Below are 22,386 nucleotides of genomic sequence, written 5' to 3'. Positions count from 1 at the left end.
CCCCTAACCAGTTTCTTTCCCCACCCTAAATTAAAGCTGCTGATAGGGGGTGCCCCACCAAAAGTCCTTTCATGTGAAATATCAGTCCCATTTTAACACTACTAGAAAACCATCCCTCTCTGAACCATTTGAAGGGTTGACAGTTTTGTTCTCAGATGCCTGCCTCTACATTTTTCTCTGATCCGGTTGGTAACCTTGCAGCTGCGTCTGGTGTTCTTAGGTCCTTCTGCTGATCTTTCTCATATTATGTATTTTTCCCGTAATTTCCTCCTGAGGGGGCGCAGACCATTCTGATCAGTCTGCCTCCAATTCCGCTATAACAGGCTGCAGGAAGTTGGCTTTTATGTAATGAGCAAACACAAGGAGATGATGGACGAAGTGCTGAAACTTTATGGACACTCACCCCCAGTCACAGATCTGGGTTGAATCCATCATTGTTCTATTGCTCACTTTGCCATCTCAGTTCAGACCCAGCTATATAAAAATCTGTCTTGACCCTGTGCCTCATGGGAACAGGCCAGTCTGAACTGCCAAGCTAGGTCTTCCCTGAACCAGAAACAAGCATCCAGGGACCGGGTTCGGAGTAACTCCCCTCATCAGCCAGGCTAGCTTGGATCCAGTGGCAAAGTGAAAAAGGGATCCAAGTCTGGGCATACCCTGCCAACTTACGGCAAACGGACAAGTTACTAACTTTCGGTAACAATGTATCTGTAAGAGACATACGTTAGTTATAGATTCCTTACCTTAGAATTACCCCCAAGGCGTCAGACTGGATCCGGAGAATTTTTTCTGTATCACTACCCATTCGCGTCAGTAGGTGATGTCGGTCGACTCTGCATCCATTGTTGGTGGGATGACGTTGTGGTGTCTACTTAGACACCGCCCCTACATGCTGAGGTCAGTTCTGACACAACTTATCACGCCAGAAGCGCAGAGCTGTGCAAGACACTGACCACTAGTGCACAAAACTAGAGCCCTGGAAGGGAGTCCCTATCCCTAGAAGTCATTTCACTGAACGGGGACTATTGGTGGGGTGGTAAGGAATCTATAACTAACTTATGTCTCTTACAGATACATCATTACCAAAGGTAAGTAACTTGTCCATCTGAAAGAGACCATTAGTTATAGATTCCTTACCTTGGAATAGATACCCCAGCAATGTCATCCTTGGAGGTGAGTCTGCAAACGAAGTTCACACCAGAAAGTCCTGGAGCACAGAACGGCCAAACAAGCAGTCTATCCGAACTTGGCTATCCAGGCAGTAATGTTTTGTGAACGTGTGGAGGGTTGTTCATGTAACTGCCTTGCAGATGTCAAGCAACAGAACTCCACGTCCCAAAGCAGAAGAGGCTGCCATCGCCCTGGTAGAATGGGTGTGCAGTCCTACTGGAGGTTCCTTTTTCGCCAAAGAATAGCAGATTTTGCTGCATAGAACAACCCATTGAGAGATGGTACTTTTGTGCACGGCCTGACCTTTCTTGGTGCCCACATAACCCACGGCAATCTTTAGTGCGGTCAAGGTAGAAGGACAGCGCACGTTTTGGGTCCAGACGGTGGAGTCTCTCCTCCTCCTTTGGAAGGGTGCATAGGTGGGTAGAAAGTTGGCAATGTGATGGTCTGACCTATGTGAAAAGAGGTAACAACTTGGGGCAGAAAAGAGGTCACCACTTGGGGCAGAAAAGAGGTCCTAGTGCGAAGGACCACTTTGTCCAGATGAACTGCAGGAAAAGGAGGATTAGAGGAAAGGGCCTGAAGCTCACTCACCCTGCGAGCAAATGTGATGGCAAGCAGAAAAGCGGTCTTCAAGGTAGAAGATGAAGAGGACATTAATATAGTGGTTCAAAGGGAGTGCACATAAGGTAAGTAAGAATAAGATTCAAATCCCACTGGGGCATTACGAAAGGAGAAGGGGGAAAGAGATTAATAATGCCCTTTAGAAATCTATTAGCAATCTGAGACTTGAAAAGAGAATGCTGATCAGGAATGCGCAGAAAGGCCGAGATGGCCAAAAGGTTGCCTCTAAGAGTGCCCAGAGTAGAGCCCAGCTGGGCCAAAGATAGAATGAAGAGGAGAACCTCTGAAAGAGAGGCAGACAGGGGATCCACAGCCTTTGCGGTGCACCATGCCACAAATGTGTTCCATCTACAGAAGTATACCATTTTAGTTGAGGGACACCTGACTGCCAAGATGACATTACAGACTTCAGAAGGAAGGTCGAAAGCTGCCAAATGTCGCTGCTCAATCTCCACGCAAGGAGGTAGAAGCTGGGCAGGTTCGGGTGGAATACCATACCATGCTGCTGCACCAAAGAACTTCCTGAAGAGGCCGTCTGATCGGAGAATCGATGGCCATGCTCGAGCTCGGGGTTCCAAACTCTTTGTGCCCAGTCCGGTGCCACAAGAATGACTTGGGCCCGGTCGCGCTTGATCTTTTTTAGCACTCTGGGTAGAAATGGTACAGTCGGAAAAGCGTCTGGGTGGCCGCAATTCCACTCGTGATGAAAAGCGCTGCAGAGCAAGTGCCGCCTTAGAAACTCCAACGCGCAGACCTGCTGACATTGCGCGCTCCCTTCGGTGACAAATAGATCTAACCGAGGCTCTCCCCACTTCCGAAAAATACCTTGCACCACCTCAGAGGGAAGACGCCAATCTGAAAGAGACACGTTAGTGATAGATTCCTTACCTTAGAATATCCCCAGGCGTCAGACTGGATCCGGAAACTTTTACGTAGCAGTACCCTTGCGCGTCGGTAGGCGTCGTCTGCGGCTCCGCGTCGGTGTCGTGGGCGCCGTGATGACGTCGTCGGAGTACTTAGACGCTGCCTCCGAGTTTCGGTCAGGTTGACGCTGTGGCTTCTGGGGCTGATGGCTTCCTGCATCCTTCTGGTGCATCATGCCCGGTGGCGGATGCGGGCTCTGCAGCGGGACCTGAAGTTTCAGTGGGCCCAGCATCAGGGCAACCTGTCCAACCATGTCCTGATCTCGGAGGGCACTGCGAGACAGCTGTAGTGGTGGCTCACGGACCGCGATTGGGTCAGCGGCAGATCCCTCTCCCTTCCCCAACCGGAGCACGTAGTTGTGACGGACGCGTCCCTCCAGGGCTGGGGAGGCCGCATGGGAGAGGCGGAGATCAGAGGCCTCTGGTCTCCGGCGGAGTCCCGGCTCCATATCAACCTTTTGGAGCTGCGGGCGATTCGTCTAGCACTGAAGGCATTCCTCCCCTCTGTCCGAGGGAGTGTAGTGCAGGTGTTCACGGACAACACCACCGCCATGTGGTACTGCAACAAACAGGGCGGGGTGGGGTCGTGGACCCTCTGCCAGGAGGCTCTGCGCCTTTTTGCAATGGCTGGAACATCAGGGCGTGACTCTGGTGGTTCAACACCTGGCAAGTTCTCTGAACGCCAGGGCGGACGAACTCAGCCGCCGGTGCATGATGGATCACGAATGGCGTCTGAACTCGGACGTGGCGCAGGGTCTCTTTCTGCAGTGGGGAGAGCCTTGGTTAGATCTATACGTCAGGAAGAGAACGCGCAATGTCATCAGTTCTGCACGTTGGAATTTCCAAGGCGGCACTCGCTCGGAGACGCTTTTCGTCGCGAGTGGAGTTGCGGTCTGTTGTACGCCTTTCTGCCTATACCACTTCTGCCCAGAGTAGATCAGGCGCGACCGGGCACAAGTCATCCTTGTGGCCCCGGACTGGGCACGAAGGTACTGGTATCCCGAGCTACTCAGTATGTCAGTCGATCCCCCGGTTCATCTGCCTCTTCAGGAGGACCTTCTGTCGCAGCAGCAGGGAACGGTCCTCCACCCGAACCTGTCCAGTCTCCACCTCCATGCTTGGAGATTGAGCGGCGACAGTTGAGGCCATTTGACTTGCCTCCTGAAGTCTGTAACATCATTCTGGCAGCCAGGCGTCCCTCCACAAAGTCTGTATACGCCTGCAGGTGGAACAGATTTGTGGCATGGTGCACAGCAAAGGCTGTGGATCCCCTTTCTGCCCCTCTTTCTGAGGTTCTTCTCTTTCTTCTTTCTCTTGCCCAGCAGGGCTCTGCTCTGGGCACTATCCAGGGCTACCTCTCTGCTCTTTCAGCCTTTTTGAGGCTGCCTGATCAAACCTCTTTGTTCAAGTCCCCTATCGTTAATCGATTCCTGAAAGGCATCACACATTCGTTCTCTCCTGTTCCCTTTGTGATGCCTCAGTGGGACTTGAACTTGGTTCTAACTTTTCCTATGTGCGCTCCCCTTGAGCCACTTCACAACTGTCCTCTTCGCCTTCTTACTTTGAAGTTAGCCTTCCTGGTAGCCATCACCTCTGCCAGGAGAGTGAGTGAGCTCCAGGCTCTATCCTGTAAACCTCCTTTCCTTTCAGTCCATCCGGACAAAGTTGTGTTGCGACTAGCCCCTCTTTCCTACATAAGGTAGTCACGGCCTTCCACATTGGGCAATCTATCACCTTGCCTACCTTCTTTCCGCCTCCGCATCCCTCGAGAGAGAAAGAGAGGCTCCACCGTCTGGACCCAAAACGTGCGCTCTCGTTCTATCTAGACCGCACACGCCAGTTCCGGGTGGATGACCAACTCTTTGTTGGTTACGTGGGTGCTAAGAAGGGGAAAGATGGGCACAAGCGGACCATCTCGCGGTGGATCATCTTGTGTATCCAGGCGTGTTACTCCTTGGCAAAGAAGGAACCCCCTGTTGGGCTGAGGGCTCATTCCACTCGAGCCACAGCGACTACGACTGCTTTGGGCCGAGGTGTGCCCTTGCAGGACATTTGCCAGGCGGCTACGTGGGCCTCGCTGCACACGTTTGCAAGACATTATTGCCTGGACAGTCAAGTCCGGAGGGATGGCTTCTGTGGCCGTTCCGTCCTCCAGGACTTTCTGTTGTGATTATTGGTTTGCAGACCCACCACCACGGGGTTGGTATTGCTGGGGTATCTATTCAGAGGTTGACACCACCTTGGAGAAAATCAAAAAGGACACTGAAACTGCTAAGTCCATGGGGGCTCTGCAGTCCCAGCAGTTCAGGGGTGGTTCTTTTCGTCGCTCAAGCACTAGAGGTGTTTCCAGCGCCAGCTCTCCCAAACCACACAGTACTATAAAGGCAACACGCAGACCACATACACCAAACAGAGTCGAGGTGGAGATCGTGGAAACAGCGCCAAAGGCAGAGGTCGTGGAAACAACAACTCCAGATCCTCCGCCACTAACAAACAGTGACGCCTTGTCACTGCCCCCCGACCACGCAACACCTGTCGGGGGGAGACTTCAACAGTTCCTGCCAGTCTGGAAGTCCATCACCACAGACAGGTGGGTCACACAGCTTATACAGTACGGTTATTGTCTGGAGTTAACATCCACTCCACCCAACATACCCCCAAGACATTGTCCTATGACCGCCGAGCATTTGCACTTATTGCAGCAGGAGGTCCTCGTCATGCTGCAAAAAGGGGCAATCGAGCTCGTGCCTGTGAAAGAAAGAGGCACAGGAGTTTGCTCCCTGTACTTCTTAATACCAAAGAAGGACGGGTCCCTCAGACCCATACTGGACCTCAGACCCCTCAATAAGTACATCCTATCGGAGCACTTTCACATGCTGACCCTGCAGCAAGTCCTACCATTGCTCACTCAGGGGGATTTTCTCGCAACTTTAGATCTGAAGGATGCGTATTTTCATATTCCGCTACACCCGTCACGCAAATAATACCTCCGGTTCACCATCCACAACCAAAATTACCAGTTCAAGGTTCTGCCTTTTGGGGTCACCACGGCACCCAGGGTGTTTACGAAGTGCCTGGCGACGGTGGTAGCACACCTAAGGAGACAAAACATTCACGTCTACCCTTACCTGGACGACTGGCTCATCCAGGCAAAGTCGGCCCAGCAGTGTGCCGCCCACATGTCGCACACCATTCACCTTCTTCACGATCTGGGATTCTCACTAAATTACCCAAAGTCCCACCTGCAACCCGCCCACATACAGCAGTATCTGGGTGTGACAATAAACACTCTGGCAGCCACAGCACATCCGAATTCAGTGAGGGTCAGCAGCATTCAATCGCTGATACAAAAATTCAGACCTCAACACTCGCTTCCAGCACGAGTGTACATGCAGTTGATAGGCATGATGGCCTCCTGCATCTCCATAGTCCTGCACTGAGACTACATATGCGTCCGCTTCAGGAGTGCTTAGCACGTCAGTGGACTCAGGCTCACGGACAGTTGAAGGACCTAGTGTTGGTGAGCGGTCGGGCATACAACTCTCTGCATTGGTGGAATCCACAAAACCTTTGCAAGGGACGACCGTTCCAAGAGCCTGTGCCACAGATCATCCTGACGACGGACGCTTCTCTCCAGGGATGGGGAGCTCATGTACTCCACTACACTGTGCAGGGACTATGGACACCACAGCAAAGGAAGATGCACATCAATGTTCTAGAACTGATGGCGATCTTCATGGCACTAAAAGCCTTCAAAGTACATCTGTGCAACAAGGTCGTGTTGATCCGGGCGGACAACATGACGGCCATGTACTACATTCAGAAGCAGGGAGGAACACACTCTCCACAGTTGTCTCATCTGGCTCAGAGCATGTGCAAGTGGGCCATTCAGAGAAAGATCTTCCTCATGGCAGAACACCTCCCAGGCAAGGACAATCAGATGGCGGACCTGCTCAGCAAGTACAGCCACCAAATGCTCGAGTGGGAGATACATCCATCAGTACTCCACCCATACTTCCAAAGGTGGGGTCATCCAGAGATAGACCTGTTCGCCATAAAGGAGAACGCAAAATGCCGAAGCTTTGCCACCAGGTTTCCACACCCACAGTCGCAAGGTAATGCGATATGGATGAACTGGTCAGGCAAATTTGCGTACGCTTTTCCCCCAGCACCTCTAATACCGCTGGTGGCACGCAAGCTGAAGCAGCACTCGATGACTCTCATCCTGGTTGCTCCGACGTGGGCTCGCCAACCATGGTACACTACGTTTCTGGAACTGTCCGTGGCACCGCATCAAAGGCTGCGCCTCACACCCAGGCTTTTGACGCAGAGCCATGGCGACATTCAGCATCCAGATCCGCAACAGCTCAACCTGGCGATCTGGCTCCTGAAGTCTTAGTTTGGCTACCTCAACTTACCTCCTGACTGTATGGACATCATCCGGGAGGCAAGGAAGCCCACCACCAGAGCATGCTATGCGGCGAAGTGTAAGCGGTTTGTCATTTATTGTGCAGACCACAACATTAACCCGCTGGATGCATCTATTCAAAACATCATTTGTTATCTCTTACATCTGTTCAAATGTAATCTGGCCTATGCTTCCATTCGTATACATTTATCCGCAATGGCTGCTTATCTCCAAAACAGACAGCACCTCTCACTTTTCAGGGTGCCTGCCATTAAGGCCTTTCTGGAAGGACTCAAACGAGTCATTCCTCCGCGGACGCCACCAGCTCCAGAGTGGAACCTCAATGTGGTCCTCACCAGGCTGATGGGTCCCCCTTTTGAACCACTGCATGTGAGAAGTTGGCCTGATATATGATGCTCACTAGTTCTAGTGATCACCTTGTATCAGTCCAAACAACCCTTATGGTGATTCGTTGTAAGTCAACCTTATAGACCAGCTATCCTAGTGGTAGCATGGACAAAGCAGTCTTAGGCTAAACTCTTTTGGCATGTGAAGCCAGCTGTTTTACCAAATATAACCCCTTGAATACCAAGTGAAAGGACACCACACAGGTTGTTATTAATATAAACAAGTATTTATTAACTAACATACACCTCTGAACTCTTGATGAGGTCAGAGGGCTAAGCACATGACAAACTCTTTTGAAAAATACGTTTAAGTTGCACGATTTACAATGGTGCCCTAGGGGCACGACAAACCATATACTAAGTAAGTGGAATGTGAAAGTCAATGAAAGGAATGGAGCTGTCCAGAGGCTGTAGGATATCTGGGACCACGCTATAGTAACTTGAGGTAAGTAATAGGAGGCCCACGGAGCGCGTGTGCAGAGTGTGAACTCACACGCGAGATGCGTTCAAACGTCTATGGACAGTACAGTTTTAAGAAAAAGGTGAGTACGGACGTCCCTGACTAGATAGGACTAAAACGACTGTGGAACTGGACACTAGGAGAGTCAAGCTACCCTTGAGCACCGAAATGCTCGTGTTACCTCACCCACAGGCCGCGGGTGAATAGGTGCCAAGTCGTGTCTGGTTCCGGCATTGAAGTCTATGGAGCCTGGCGGAAAAGATGATGCAGGCGGTCAGGAGGAAGATGTCCGGTGTGATCCAAGGGTGGATCAGTGAAGAGAAGAACCTGAAAGCAGAGGGGACAATGTTCAAAGTCACTAGCCAGTGACTGGAGTGGAACCAGATGTCGTCGTCGCAATCAGGTGAAGGTGGACGCTTGTCTCTGCAGCCACATGGACCAGGTGGTGTCTTCGACGACCAGGATGGAGGCACGAGCTGTCCCACGCAGGCTCTGCTGTCGGCGGTGTTTGCTTCGGATTCGGAGTCAACAGGCCTTCGCAAAGGCAACCCACGCGGTGAGTGGAAACGGCGTCTGGAGTGGACCAGGAGGGTCCGGGGTGCTCCTCTTTTGGAAGGGAGCAAGGGCCAGTCTGGAGCAACCAGACCAGCAGTGAAGATTTCGGGTTTCGTCGTCTAGGAGGTCACCAGCCAGCCAGCAAGTGGCCAGACAACGCGTCAAGCAGCAACAGGCAGAAGGGCCCCACGCAGATCTCGTGGATGCTGGAGGGCTGGTCTTCGGTGCAGGAGCTGCTCGGGGTCAGGGCTTCTCAGTCCCCAAAGCACTTGGACGAGGATACCTCTGAAGTCGTGCTGGAGCGAAGTGCTGCTTCTTTCAAGATGGCCGGTCCCATGTGTCTCGTCGCACCCACGGGTCTCAGCTGTGCTGCAGATGTAGGTAGAGGTCGGAGAGGTCTGGGAATCCGGGTCTCGTCGGGCTCTTAATTCTGGATCTGGGAAGGAAGACGACAAAGGGAAGCCGCTGGACGCTGATGGTGCCTGCTTGTGCAGGGTGGACACTCCTTGCCCACAAGGGAGATTTATTCAGTCTTCTGTGGAGCAGAACGTCGAAGTCCAGAGTTTCTTCTTGTAAAGTTGTTCAGGATAATCTAATTTGGAATGGGACCAGCTCCTACCTTTATCCGGCTAAAGGGGGCTGTACTACGACTAGGTCCCTCCTAAGGGTGGGACCAGGAAGGGGGGTGGTTACACCCCCTATCCTTTGTCCTGTCTTGCGCCAGCTCTGGGGCTGGACTGCCCCAGGAACTGGGTTAGACCGGAGTATGCACAGGGACACCTTGTGTGCCCCAGGCATGTCTCATTCCTTTCAACCCTGTCCTACCTAATACACAAAATCATGTCTGGGGTGGTGCTAGCACCTCCCAAGGCAGGAAACCCTTTGTCCAAGCCTCCCTCGCTGGAAGGACTCCCAGCAGCAGGAGGTCAGACTTGTGTCTGTGGTGGCAGCATCCATTTTGTGATGCTGAGGCTCGAGTTAACTTTAACCGGGGTTCATAGTTACATACATGTTGTGTCCCTCTAGAAGGGTGGAATGCTACCCCCGTCGCCAGAATTGGCGAAGGGGTAGTATTCCAATTCGTATGACACTTTACTCGACCTGTTTTGATAATGCTATACCAAAGTTAGCAATAACCGCGAGGATTATAATGCACTTAAGAGTATATGGTATAGCGTTATCATGGAAACAGCTAAAGGACTTGGTTCCGAAAGCTGCAGACAGGCTCAGCTCATGCTAGAGCACCATCTCACATAATTCCAAGCACTCTGCCTTCAGGATTGATAAGGCCTGCCATAGGAGTGACTGATAGGAGGATATGTGTCCATTTTAGGGTTAGATATAGGGATACTATATCTAAAGCAAAGGGTGATTACACCACCTTGCCCCAGCTGATGGATCTGCCAGTTGTGTCAGATTTGGATGGCCAGCCAGGGGTGGCATAATACATGCTGCAGCCCCTGGTAGGCCCTGGGTGCACCTATGCCCTGGGTACCTAAGGTACACTGTACAGGGACTGATAAGGTGACTCAGTATCCAATTAGAAATGTACCTAGAGTACATGGAATCCATTTTACAGAGAGAGCAGTGGGCCTGGGGTCCTGAATAGCAGGGCCCCAGGTCAACTAAGTCGAAAAACCAGCAAAACACCAGGCAAAAAGTTGGGGACAACCATAGTCAGATATCCATCTTCCTACACTGCATTCCTGCGAGATTCAATTCTTGACATGGAAAGTGGCTTTCCTTATAGCGATTACGTCTCTACGACGAGTTAGTGAACTCCAGGCACTAACTATCCAAGAGCCATTTATTCAAATTCATTCTAACAGGGTGGTGCTTCGCACTAACCCTAAATTCCTTCCTAAGGTAGTGTCTCAGTTCCATATCAACCAGACTATAGAACTACCTGTGTTCTTCCTAAATCCAGTGTCACTTGCGGAGAGAATGCTCCACACACTTGACGTCAAAAGGACCCTAATGTACTACATTGATAAGACCAAAGATTTTAGGAAGACTAAACAAGTATTTGTTGCCTTTGCGCCACAACACAAAGGTAACCCCATTTCCAAGGCTGGTATAGGCAGGTGGATTGTTAAATGTATTCAGATCTGCTATCAGAAAGCCAAGCGCACTCTCACCATTCCACCACGGGCCCATTCACCCGAAAGTTGGGGGCCTCCATGGCTTTCCTTGGAAATATTCCTTTGGAAGACATATGTAGAGCAGCCACATGGTCTACCACACACACATTTACAAAACATTACTGTGTTGATGTGCACTCCAAACAGCAGGCAGCTGTACGGCAGGCTGTTCTAAAAACACTTTTCCAAACTGCTGCAGCTGGCACGGGCGGCCGCAGTTAATGGAGGGACTGCTATGTATTCTATGCACAGATATGAATTCAGCAGCCCACATGCCTCGAACCGAATATGCTACTTACCAGTATGCATCTGTTCTTGGCATGTAGGGCTGCTGACATTCATATCGCCCGCCCTCCTCCCCGGCGCCTGTAGCAGCTGTAGCATTCAGAATTACTATGTAGCATGGACATCACTCACTGTATTAAACTCCATCTCTGCCACAATGGCGAAAAACAATCTGAAGATGGAGAGGATGCCCATGCGTACTGTAGTCCAGGGGAGGAGCCACCTATCTTGTGATACTAAGAAGACTCTTCCAGGACAACAATGTGCAATCATCTGGACCCAACACTAGGCGGCGATCTATGCACAGATATGAATGTCAGCAGCCCTACATGCCAAGAACAGATGCATACTGGTAAGTATCATATTCGATTAGATTTTTACAGTACTAGGCCCCTTTCTAAAGAACCCCGTGGTAACCACTTGGATCAAAGAAGGATAGGAAGCGTCCCCACTCATGGATACCACAAGAACCAGGATACCTACACCAAGGAGCCCATGTACAAAGGGATGAAGGGTTGTCGTAACCGCCCGTTGACGCCAATGGAGGTTTGTGGAAGATCAGCAGCTACAGAGTCTCGTGGACCAGGCCGGTGGAACCATGTCGTGGAATCATGACTAGAAGAACCCGAAAGCCGAGGGAACAGAGTCCAAACCACGCTGAGGTGACCAAGAAGCACAGGAGCACAATGCCACCCCTTGTCAGAGGTACTTGCTGAAGCATGACAGTCTTAAGGGAGCTGCTGTGGAGCCCAGGCGATGATGCAGGAGCACAGGAATTGTCCCACGCTGGTCGACGAGTGCAGGAAGGTCAGTAGCAGACAGGACCCCCGCCATGCCTTGGCAAACACAAACCGTGTTTTGTGGAAGAAGATGCTGTATTGCAGACCAGCAAGGTCTGTGGGACTAACCCAGCAAGGGCTGGCCCTTAGCATGCAGGAGAGCCAGCGGAAATCGATGGAGCCTCCCTTGAGGGCCCTCTGGCCGCAGACACTGGGAGTTGGAGGGACGCCTCAACAGCACAAAGGAGAAGAAGGCCCATGATGCGGAGGAAGCAGGGAGGACATCTGTCTTGGAGCTGTGCAGTGCTGGAGGCTGTGGCTTCTTGGTGCTTGAAGATCTTTGGTGAAGAGAGCTAAGAAGCCTTTGTAACGGCAAACAGATGTGGTGCACAGGGAGGCGATTCAGGCTGGCTGGTGAGGAATTACAGTCGCCCAAGTTGCAGAGCTGAGCAATGTCCATTGGATAACCGGATCAGTTAACCGGTTGTCGACATAGAGGTGCTTGCGTATGCAGGGAAGTGACTCCTTAACTTCAAGGGAGATTCCTTGTGGCTTGGAGGCAGGCTGAGTCCTTGATGACTCTGAAGATGCATTTCCATGGAGTTGCAGAACTTGAAGAAACACCGGGATGAATATGCAGCAGGAATCTTCCTACTAGAAGCAGTCTTGTTGTAGATCCTGACTTAAATAGCTGAGTTCCAGTGTCCACTAGCAGAAAAGTCTTTGAACAGTCATCCGACAACAGGCAGTTGGATCTTGAAGTTGTCGGAACGAATCTAAGGGTCTACCCTCAGGGGCGTCCCTTAAGTAACCCTAAAAAGGAGAATGACCTCTTCTGTGGTGACCCACCTATCAGAAGGATCAGGGATGCTACTCAGTTGTCCTAGCCAGTCAGATGCTCCTGGGGCAAAGATACAAATTGGCAGAATCAGGTGGCCACCTGGAGGAGCTCTGGGCACCTCTTTTGTGTGGTTTCGCACAATAGCAGGAGCCAAAGGCTCCTGAACTGGGCAAACCTAGTTTATGCAAGGAGGGTACTAAATGTGCCCTTCAATGCAGTCTGGTGATGCTGGGAAGCTCTCCTGCCCTACATAATTCTAAAGGAAAGGTGGTCACACCTCTCCTTTGTTCAGCTTCCCCTGCCTCAGTTAAGCTCATCAGCAGGGGACAGAACACTGTCTCAGGCTGGCAGGACAACCTTGTAAGGCTACACAGGTAGGTATTGGGTGGCCCCCGAGTACATGGTATCATGCAACTAACACTGGGAACACTGTAGTTCCATGATTTCAACATGTTTGATACCAAACATGACCGTGGCAGCCATTATGTAGTTGGAAAGCTCGACTTGACAGTGTCCTCTATATACCTTATAATGGCTGTTATGCACTTATAAAGCCCAGAGAATTGAGTTCCGCGGTTGTAGGGGGTACCAACTCACTTAGAATCATGCACTCTGCCCTTGGAGTGAAGGGCCTACCTTAGGGGTGACTAATATGTTTAAAGTGCAGTGGCCGGGGGCGTTACTATGAGCCGGCGTAGAGTGCGGCAAAGCCCTGGAACCCTTCTAGCCCACAGTCATCCAGCGTGGGTGTGAGTGTGTCAGTGGCGCAAGGCCCAAAGGTCACCCTGACTGCCAAGCAGGTGACCGAGCGCTTAGGTCCACTACACCCGCCTTAAACGAGATTTGTGCACAGACACGTGGACCCACCTCCCCTGGCCCCAAGACTGGCTTGGGAGTAGAAGCAGTGGCCCTGATTAACCCACCCTGAGTCCCACCATACCCCACAACACAGCCGCAGCATGATTCGAAGAGAAGATCAGGAGGTGAGTCAAGGAGCGATGTCCCTCCCTCTGCCCACCCCCCTTGGGAAGACCGTGCAGGACCCTCAACTGGCAGAGACCAGGAGCCTGTGGGATATTGAGCCAAAGTGAGGTCTGGACCTGTGAAGAAAGGCTCAAGAAGGTTTATTAGGCCCTTTCAGTTGAGAGAAGTACATCGCTGATATGTGGTCTTAGTCAGTTGAGAAAAATGAAATCAATAAAGGGTTACCAAGTATGGAGGGAATGAATGTGTGGATAGGATTGTGGAGCTCATCCACATTGATGAAGGATGTATTGGATTTATGATAAATAGCGATGAAGTTATAATTGGTTTAAGACGAGTAGGAACAATAGGTATGAGCTCAGGCAGTCATGGTTCTGTGATAATCATCAGTGTGTTCATGATCTCCCAACGTGACAAGAAAACGTGGTTGCTTAACAAGGAAGAGTTCAAAGATCAAGAAGAACACTAAGGTATCTACAGGAGTGAGTAAGATGAAGGGAAAAAAAATACTTGAATCTGTTGAATTGCTATATGCTTCTGGACCCGACCCCCTTCCTGGCGACCTATTTCTTTATGAAAAGGAGAATTGGTCGGCCTCCATCATGATCCTCTCAAATGCCATCACAGCAGGAGCCCCAGTCCCTGAGTGATGGAAAGGAGCTGAGGTGATACTGATCTTCTAAAAAGCCAATAGATCATCCCCAAGCCATTACAGACCGATAAATCTCATTGATTCCATCCAGAAAGTGGTTAGCCGAGCACTACTGAACAAGATACAGATCTGGATTGAAGTTAACATCCTTTGCCTATTTCAAGTGGGCTTTAGAACCAAAACAGGAACAATCGATCAAGCCTTCCCCTTAACTTTACTCTCGTGGAAGACTGTGGTAAGGGGTCGAGGAGGCCTATATGTGGCCTTTATAGATTTAAAAACAGCATTTGACCTTGACCCTAGACATAAACTGTGGCAACGCCTAGCTGTTATGTGGATGCCATCGGAGATCTTGACCATGATAATTCGCCTTCATGATGCAAACTATGCAAAAATCTGCTAGGGTGACAAGGGCGCCTGACAAATTCCATAGCCATTAACAGTGGTGCCCATCAAGGGTGTGTGCTTGCCCCTACACAGTGTTGTTCAGTTCTTGCAGCAGGACCCCTCGGATAAACCATTGCTGGGAGGAGACAGAATCGTGACGCTATTGTTTGCAGATGACACCTTGCTGGTGTCCAAAACACCTGGAGGCCGTGAGAAACTACTCTCAAGTTTCAAGGACTTCTGTGACTTGAGCAGTCTCAAAATTAATACCTTGGAGACCAAGCTCCTAATGATTAACCCCCACAAATCTTTTGAGGGCAGACCTTCTTCAAGTAGGACCTTGCTAGAGAGGGCAACAAACTTTGAGTACCTGGGAATCACTCTTTCAGACACCATGTCATGGAAGCCCCTAGTGTCTTAATCCACCCTGAAACTCGAGAAAATAGCTGGGACTAGAAGTAAAGAGCAGCGTTCCTCCCACAGGAAACCAGTGGTGGCGCTTCTATAGATTTATGAAACTAAAGCAGTGAGCACCACACTCTACGGAGCAGAACTGTGGGGCTTTGATAGGTTGGAAAAGCTTTATAGGGCAGAGAATACCTTTCTAAAGAACTTAGTCCAACTCCCACAGAGTACTCCACTTCATCCTTTAAGACTTGGCCTGGGGAAAAAATTGATTGTTGACAAGGCACATCTTCGCCTTGTGTTATTCTGGCGGAGACTATGGACAACCCCAGAGTTAAGCTCCTGTGCCAAGTCTTAGGAAGAAGTTATCTCACTAGTCAAACAGAAAATACTAATCTAGCTAAAGAATATAAAGCATGTTTTTTTAGACATAGGGCATGGGGATTTCTGGGAGAATAGGGACCCTGCACCTTTTCCCTCTAAAAACCAGCTAAAATTGCAGTACTGGGGTTGGGTTTTTCATCAAGTTACTGCTAGGACCAGCGAGGACCGGCTATCCAACGAATTTATGAACTCCGAGTCCGCCAGCTTCTTAGAACCCTTTTTAGACCTTATTACAACCTTATTAGATATGAAGTTGTATATGCAATTACTCCAGTATTGGAACTTTCATAGATTCCCATTGCTTGTATCTTTCCCCGTCGTCGGAATGGGAGCCTCGGTAATAAAATATATATATATATATACCTAGGTAAATACACCCTAATAGGTGTAAAAAGGTAAAAAAAAAATTAGGCCTAGGCCTCATTATCTTTTGCAGCCTATTGCTGTCATTATGTAAAAGGACCCAAAGTCCCCTTAGCAACCAATCAGATCAGCCTCACCCTGTAGAACCTTCCTGAGAAAGCTCAGAGCCTCAGATTTTCTACCGCTTCGTTGGTGACAGGGAGTCTCCTTAGAGCTCTGCTCTAACTTCAACTTGAGGTACTGTTTAAACAGTTTTTCTTTGAGGATTTCTTTCAGCTTTGTCATGGCTGATAAGGAAAAGAAGAGCCTTTTCAGGTCTTGTGCCACTTGTGGCAAAAAACGACTTTATACAGAGGATCAACATCAAGACTGTATTTACTGTCTATACCCGGACCATAAGGTTGATAAGTGTAGTATATGCAGGAGAATGTCTGTTAAAACCCTCCGTGATCGTGAAGGACGGCTGCTTCTGTGGCTCAGGAAGTTGGAAAGGAAGGATGAAGTAATTTCTGGTGATGAGGAAGATGCCAGATCAACATCTTCGAAAACTTCATTGAAGAGGGGCGGATCGTCTGTGGACACTTCAACTGAACCCCCCTTAAAGGCTGTGCGTGTGACCTCTGATAGGTCTGGCAAGCCAGGGCCTATCGAATCTCCTCACGTGAGTGTAAAGGAGAGGGAAAGGCAGGCAATGCAGGTGCAAAAGGCTAAACTGGATGAGAGCTCGGCTGGGCCTTCCCACCAGGTTAAAGTAGCCAAGTCCGTCAAGAAACCGACTGTAGAGGCCTCTACAGGGGTCAAAACGGACTCTAAAACATCTGAGGTGATTTTGTCTCCTCAGTCGTCGACGAGCCACCCAGCGACGACGAGGACGACGACGAGAGCGTCGACGAGGACCTCGATGTCGATTCCGTCGACGAAGACCGGATCGACGACGGCGTCGTCGACGATGACCACGTCGACGGTTACCACCACGTCGACTAAGACCATCCCGTCGACGATGACTATTCCGTCGACGGTGGCAATCTCGATGACGACGATCCCGTCGACGAGGACGACGAGCCCGTCGACGACGACAGCTCCGTCGACGAGCCCGTCGACGATGAACTTGTCGACGATGAACCCGTCGACGGTGCCGTCGACGAGGCCGTCGACGGTGGACCCGGCGACGATGAGGGTTCCGTCGACGATGCCGTCGACGGTGAAGGGACTCTCGTCGACGGACCCGTCGACGACGATTCAGAACAAGGAAACGGTGGATTTGTTTTCAACGCCGTTGACGACAGGAGCGCCAGAAAACAGCAGAAGGAGGAGGATAACCCCAGATATGACTTCTCCTAGGAAAGTACCATCATTACCTCCACCCCTTTTGTTGGATGAGGATGACTACTCAGAAGAGGAAAATGAGATGTATGGGGATGCTTACAGTCCATCTCAATTGAATCTGAAATACCATGATTCGGATTTGGATGAGGAATATTACTATCAGAAGGCACAGCGGCCAGAAAGACAGGTTGCATACCAAGATACCCAACCACAGCAGGGTATGGTGACGATGCCTATGAGTCTTTTAACAGACTTAAGGGCGATGCTGGAGGAGTATAGGAGCAAGAAAGGGTCGCAACCTGTGGAAGGTCAAGCACAGGTTCAACCGCAGGCGGTGGCAGCAGAGTCAGTACGGCCTGCACAGGAAGAACATGAGAGGGCATATCCTCAGCAAGTCCAAGTGGATACCTCGGATGAGGATGAAACGGGGCAAAACCAAGATCATGACCAGGACAGTGAATGGAACCAGTATATAGCTCCGGATCCGGCTTCACCAGTGCCAGACCCGGTTGACTCGCCTCCGGCTGATGTAGGAGGTTTCTTCAGCCTGATGGAAAGAGCCACAGCGCGTTTTAAGTTAGCGATGCCTACAACATCTACGGATTGTTTTTTATACGATTTCAAGGAGGCATACCGTAAGGCCGTGCGCTCGATTCCCATTGTGGAGCACATATGGGAGGAAGGGAAGAAAGTGATGCAGACCCCAGCGACGGTCATTCCAACTCTTCCGCGCTTGGAGAAGAAGTACAAAGCTCCGGATGACAGTCCCGCCTGTTTGATTGGACAACCTAGACCTGACTCGGTCATATCGCAGGCGGCACAGAAGAAATCGCGAAATCCTTCGGCCACCCTCACGACTCCGCCGGATAAGGAGGGTAGAAGGTTGGACAACGCTGGGAAGCGTTTTTCGTCAATGGCTAGCTTGCTGGTCAGAGCGGCGAATGCCTTGGCGATCCTAGCAAGGTACGACCGCCAGATGTGGAGTGATGTGGCACACTATGTGAATCTGCTAGCGGATGACCAGAAGGCGGAAGCACAGAAACTTCTGGAAGAGGGACAACGTTCCTCTTCAGAGATGATTGATTGCGCGATGGACATCGCCACCACCTCTTTCCGTGCCCTAGGCAGTGCAGCGGTTCTTCGGCGACAAGGATGGCTGAGAGCTACATACTTCCGGCCAGAGGTCCAGAATAGGATTTTGGATTTGCCCTTCGATGGGGACATGTTGTTTGGGAAACATGTCGACGAGACCCTACAGGGTATAAAGAAGGACACGGAGACAGCAAGGGCTCTGGGGAACCTGCAATATAGGAAAACACCCTTCCGTGGAGCACGAGGAAGAGGTTTCTCTTCACCTAGAGGAGGTTATCAGCAACAGCGATATTCACAGCAGTCGCAGTCTTACAGGCCACAGTACGGCAATCAATACTATCAGCGGCAGTCGCAATCCCAGTCTTTCTCTCGCCAGAACGCTCGTGGACGACAGGGGCGTCAGGGCAAGGACGCTGGCAAGCGTCAATAGCGGCCTCCCGACTCTGCCAACTGTTCCTCCGCTTCTGGGATCTCCAGTGGGCGGCAGGATATCACAACATCTGAGCAGCTGGGAAGAGATTACATCGGATCAGTGGGTATTAAATATCATCCGGAATGGGCATACTCTAGAATTCCAGGACTTTCCACCTACAAGAGCTCCCCACGCCACTACTTCCGACCATCTGAACCTTCTTCAAGAGGAAGCTCAACAAATGCTTCAAAAAGGGGCGATCCAGCGTGTTCCCCTATCACAAAGGGGAGAAGGTTTCTATTCCAGATTTTTTCTGATCCGAAAGACAAAACAGAAGTGGCGTCCTATCCTGGACTTGAGGGAGCTCAACACCTATCTCACGAAACTATCGTTTCGAATGATTTCACTCCAGGACATATTGCGCCTATTGAACCCGGGCGACTACATGGCAACATTAGACCTGGAAGATGCCTATTTTCATATCCCGATCCATCCAGCTCACAGACGTTTCCTTCGCTTTACAGTAGGCAAGAGTCACTTCCAGTTCATGGTGCTCCCATTTGGATTAAAGTCCGCTCCTCGGATATTCACAAAGGTGCTGGCACCGGTAGCAGCATTTCTGAGGAGACAGTCGCTAGAAGTATTCCCGTACTTAGACGACTGGCTGCTAAAGGCCCCAAGCTTGCAAGAGGCATCAAGGGCAGTGGACACGTGCTTGAACCTCTTTATTCACCTGGGTTTACAACTCAACAAGGAAAAGTCAGTTCTTCAACCTGCAAGCACGGTGAAGTTCTTGGGAGCGATACTCAATACTCAGGAGTGCAAAGCCTTCCCATCGGAAGAGAGACAGATGAAACTCATATCGTCAGCCACCCGTTGCCAAAAGAGAAGTTGGATGACGGTCAGGATGTACAAATCTCTTCTAGGGTCGATTTCATCCTGTATTCAATTGATTCCGCATTGCAGGCTGCGAATGCGCCCCCTGCAGGAGGAGCTGGACCTTCAGTGGAGACAAGTGGAAGGTTCGTTCGACGACAGGGTGACGGTAACCCAGCGGATGAAACGGTCGGTTTCATGGTGGATGAAAAGATCTCACCTCACTGTGGGACTCAGTTTCAAGGCTGCAAGGGCTCCTCAGGTCATTACCACGGACGCTTCTCTTCAAGGTTGGGGAGCGGTCATGCAAGACCTCCAGGTCAGTGGTCACTGGACTCCGGAAGAACGTCATCTACATATCAACGTTCTGGAGCTAAGAGCTATTCGACTGGCAATGTTGGCTTTCCTCCCGAGGATTACAGATTCAGCAATCCTGGTGCGGACGGACAACACCACCGCAATGCATTACGTCAACAAGCAGGGAGGCACAAGATCGCCACTGCTTTCACAGGAAGCCCAAATACTGTGGGAATGGGCGATAGCGCAGAACATCACACTCGTAGCAGAACACCTTCCAGGAGTATGCAACACGAAGGCAGATACGCTAAGCCGCCTGAGAGCAGTCTCGCACGAGTGGGAATTGGAGGACGCAGTGATCAAGGACATCTTCTCCCGTTGGGGGACCCCAGCGATCGACCTGTTTGCAACACCGGGGAACAAGAAATGCCGGTGTTACGCAAGCAGGGAACACCATCGAGGATCACTGGGGAATGCCCTTTCGATGTCATGGTCAGGCGCGTTTGTTTACGCCTTTCCGCCATTTCCCCTAATTCCTCGAGTCCTCAAGAAACTCAAGATGGACAGGTGCAGGATGATACTAATAGCGCCTGCCTGGGCTCGCCAATTTTGGTACACGGAGCTTCTTCTCCTATCAGAGACACCGCCCATTCATCTGCAACCCAAACTGACACTGCTCTCTATGTACAACGGCCAAGTTCTTCACCCGAACCCGAGCTCGCTTCAGTTGGCGGCTTGGCTCCTGAATACAGAGAGTTTAAGGATTTAAACATCCCAGAGGAATGCAGGACCATCTTGGCACAGGCACGAGCCCCTAGCACTAATAAGACTTATAAAGCGAAATGGAAGAGGTTCCATTTGTGGTGTCAGAGGGAGAATGTTCATCCTTTCTCATCAGCTCCGCATCAACTGTTACCTTATATTCTTTCATTGGCACAAGCAGGTCTGGCTCATGCTTCTATCAAGGTCCACTTGGCAGCTATTTCCAGGTATAGGAGAACAAGATCGGGCCCCTCTCTTTTATCAGCGAGAGTAATCAAACAATTCTTGAAAGGACTGTTTAGAGTTTTCCCGCCAGTTAGGCCCCCACCTCCGGTGTGGCACTTGAATGTGGTCCTGGCCCAGCTAATGAGACCGCCATTTGAGCCAGTACATAAGGCGGACCTGAAGTTCCTATCATGGAAAGTGGCGCTTCTCTTGGCACTCACCTCTGCAAGGAGAGTAGGAGAGCTTCAGGCTTTAACCATCAAAGAACCCTTCTTACAGTTCAAGAATGATACAGTTATCCTGCGGATGAACCCCAAGTTCATTCCGAAGGTACCGACGGACTTTCATCTTAACGAGCCAGTGATTTTGAAATCTTTTTTTCCTCGGCCTTCAACCCAGGCTGAGAGGACACTTCATTCTCTGGACGTTCAGAGATGTTTGAAATTCTATCTACAACGCACAGCTGGATTTCGAAAGACACCCCAACTGTTTGTGGCTTTCGGAGCCCCAAGGAAAGGATTTCCTTTGTCAAAACAAGGGATATCTAGATGGATAACTAGTGCGATCCGGTTCTGCCACCAGGCGGCAGGCAAACCTTTACAAGGACAGGTGAAGGCACATTCCACAAGGTCAGTCTCAGCATCAGCGGCGCTGTTTGCTGGAGTATCCATAAAGGACATTTGCAGAGCAGCCACCTGGAGCAGTACGCACTCCTTCACGAGACATTACTGCCTGGAGGCGGCTGCAAAGGAGGATTCGGCTGTTGGACAGGCAGTCCTGAGAAATCTCTTCCAATAAGAGGTGAGCTTTCCACTCTTCCCTCCTCCTGTTTTTTCAAACATTTCGTTTATTGAGCTTTGTTACTGCTTTATGGTGTATAATCTGTGATATCATTAGTTTATAATGATTCTGTAACTGTGCACGAAATGTTTGAGGTATGCTAACTGCTATCTACTCTGATACAAGCAATGGGAATCTATGAAAGTTCCAATACTGGAGTAAGAAACAAGTTACTTACCTGTAACTTTAGTTCTCCAGTATTGGTAACTTTCATAGATTCCCATGCGCCCACCCGCCTCCCCTGGGAAAGCTCATTTTAGGGCTAGGTGATTATATGGCGAAGCTACGGCTACGAAAATCTGAGGCTCTGAGCTTTCTCAGGAAGGTTCTACAGGGTGAGGCTGATCTGATTGGTTGCTAAGGGGACTTTGGGTCCTTTTACATAATGACAGCAATAGGCTGCAAAAGATAATGAGGCCTAGGCCTAATTTTTTTTTTACCTTTTTACACCTATTAGGGTGTATTTACCTAGGTATATATATATATATATTTTATTACCGAGGCTCCCATTCCGACGACGGGGAAAGATACAAGCAATGGGAATCTATGAAAGTTACCAATACTGGAGAACTAAAGTTACAGGTAAGTAACTTGTTTCTTCAGGTTTGGCACGCTTCCGCTTAATTCTTACACTGGTGCATGTCGCAATACCAGGGCATCCTCACGGTCCTGTCTGCATTACACCTCCAAAATCCCCAGCGCACGTTTTCTTCGCCCGTCCAGCTTACTCCTGCCCCAGGTCCACGTGGCTCATACCCGTATGCAAGCAGATGGGGACCGAGTCCATA

The 22,386-nt window shown here is 50.3% G+C and overlaps 1 protein-coding gene across 1 annotated transcript in view; it reads left to right on the top strand.

Moving 5' to 3' along the window:
* The window catches only part of CDC27 (cell division cycle 27), a 533,340-nt gene that overhangs the window by 459,529 nt on the left and 51,425 nt on the right, over nt 1-22,386 (top strand). The window lies entirely within an intron of this gene.

This window comes from Lissotriton vulgaris, unplaced genomic scaffold (assembly GCF_964263255.1).
Source record: "Lissotriton vulgaris unplaced genomic scaffold, aLisVul1.2 SCAFFOLD_403, whole genome shotgun sequence".
In the NCBI taxonomy this organism is placed as follows: domain Eukaryota; kingdom Metazoa; phylum Chordata; class Amphibia; order Caudata; family Salamandridae; genus Lissotriton; species Lissotriton vulgaris.
This window is presented reverse-complemented; position numbering and strand designations above follow the sequence as displayed.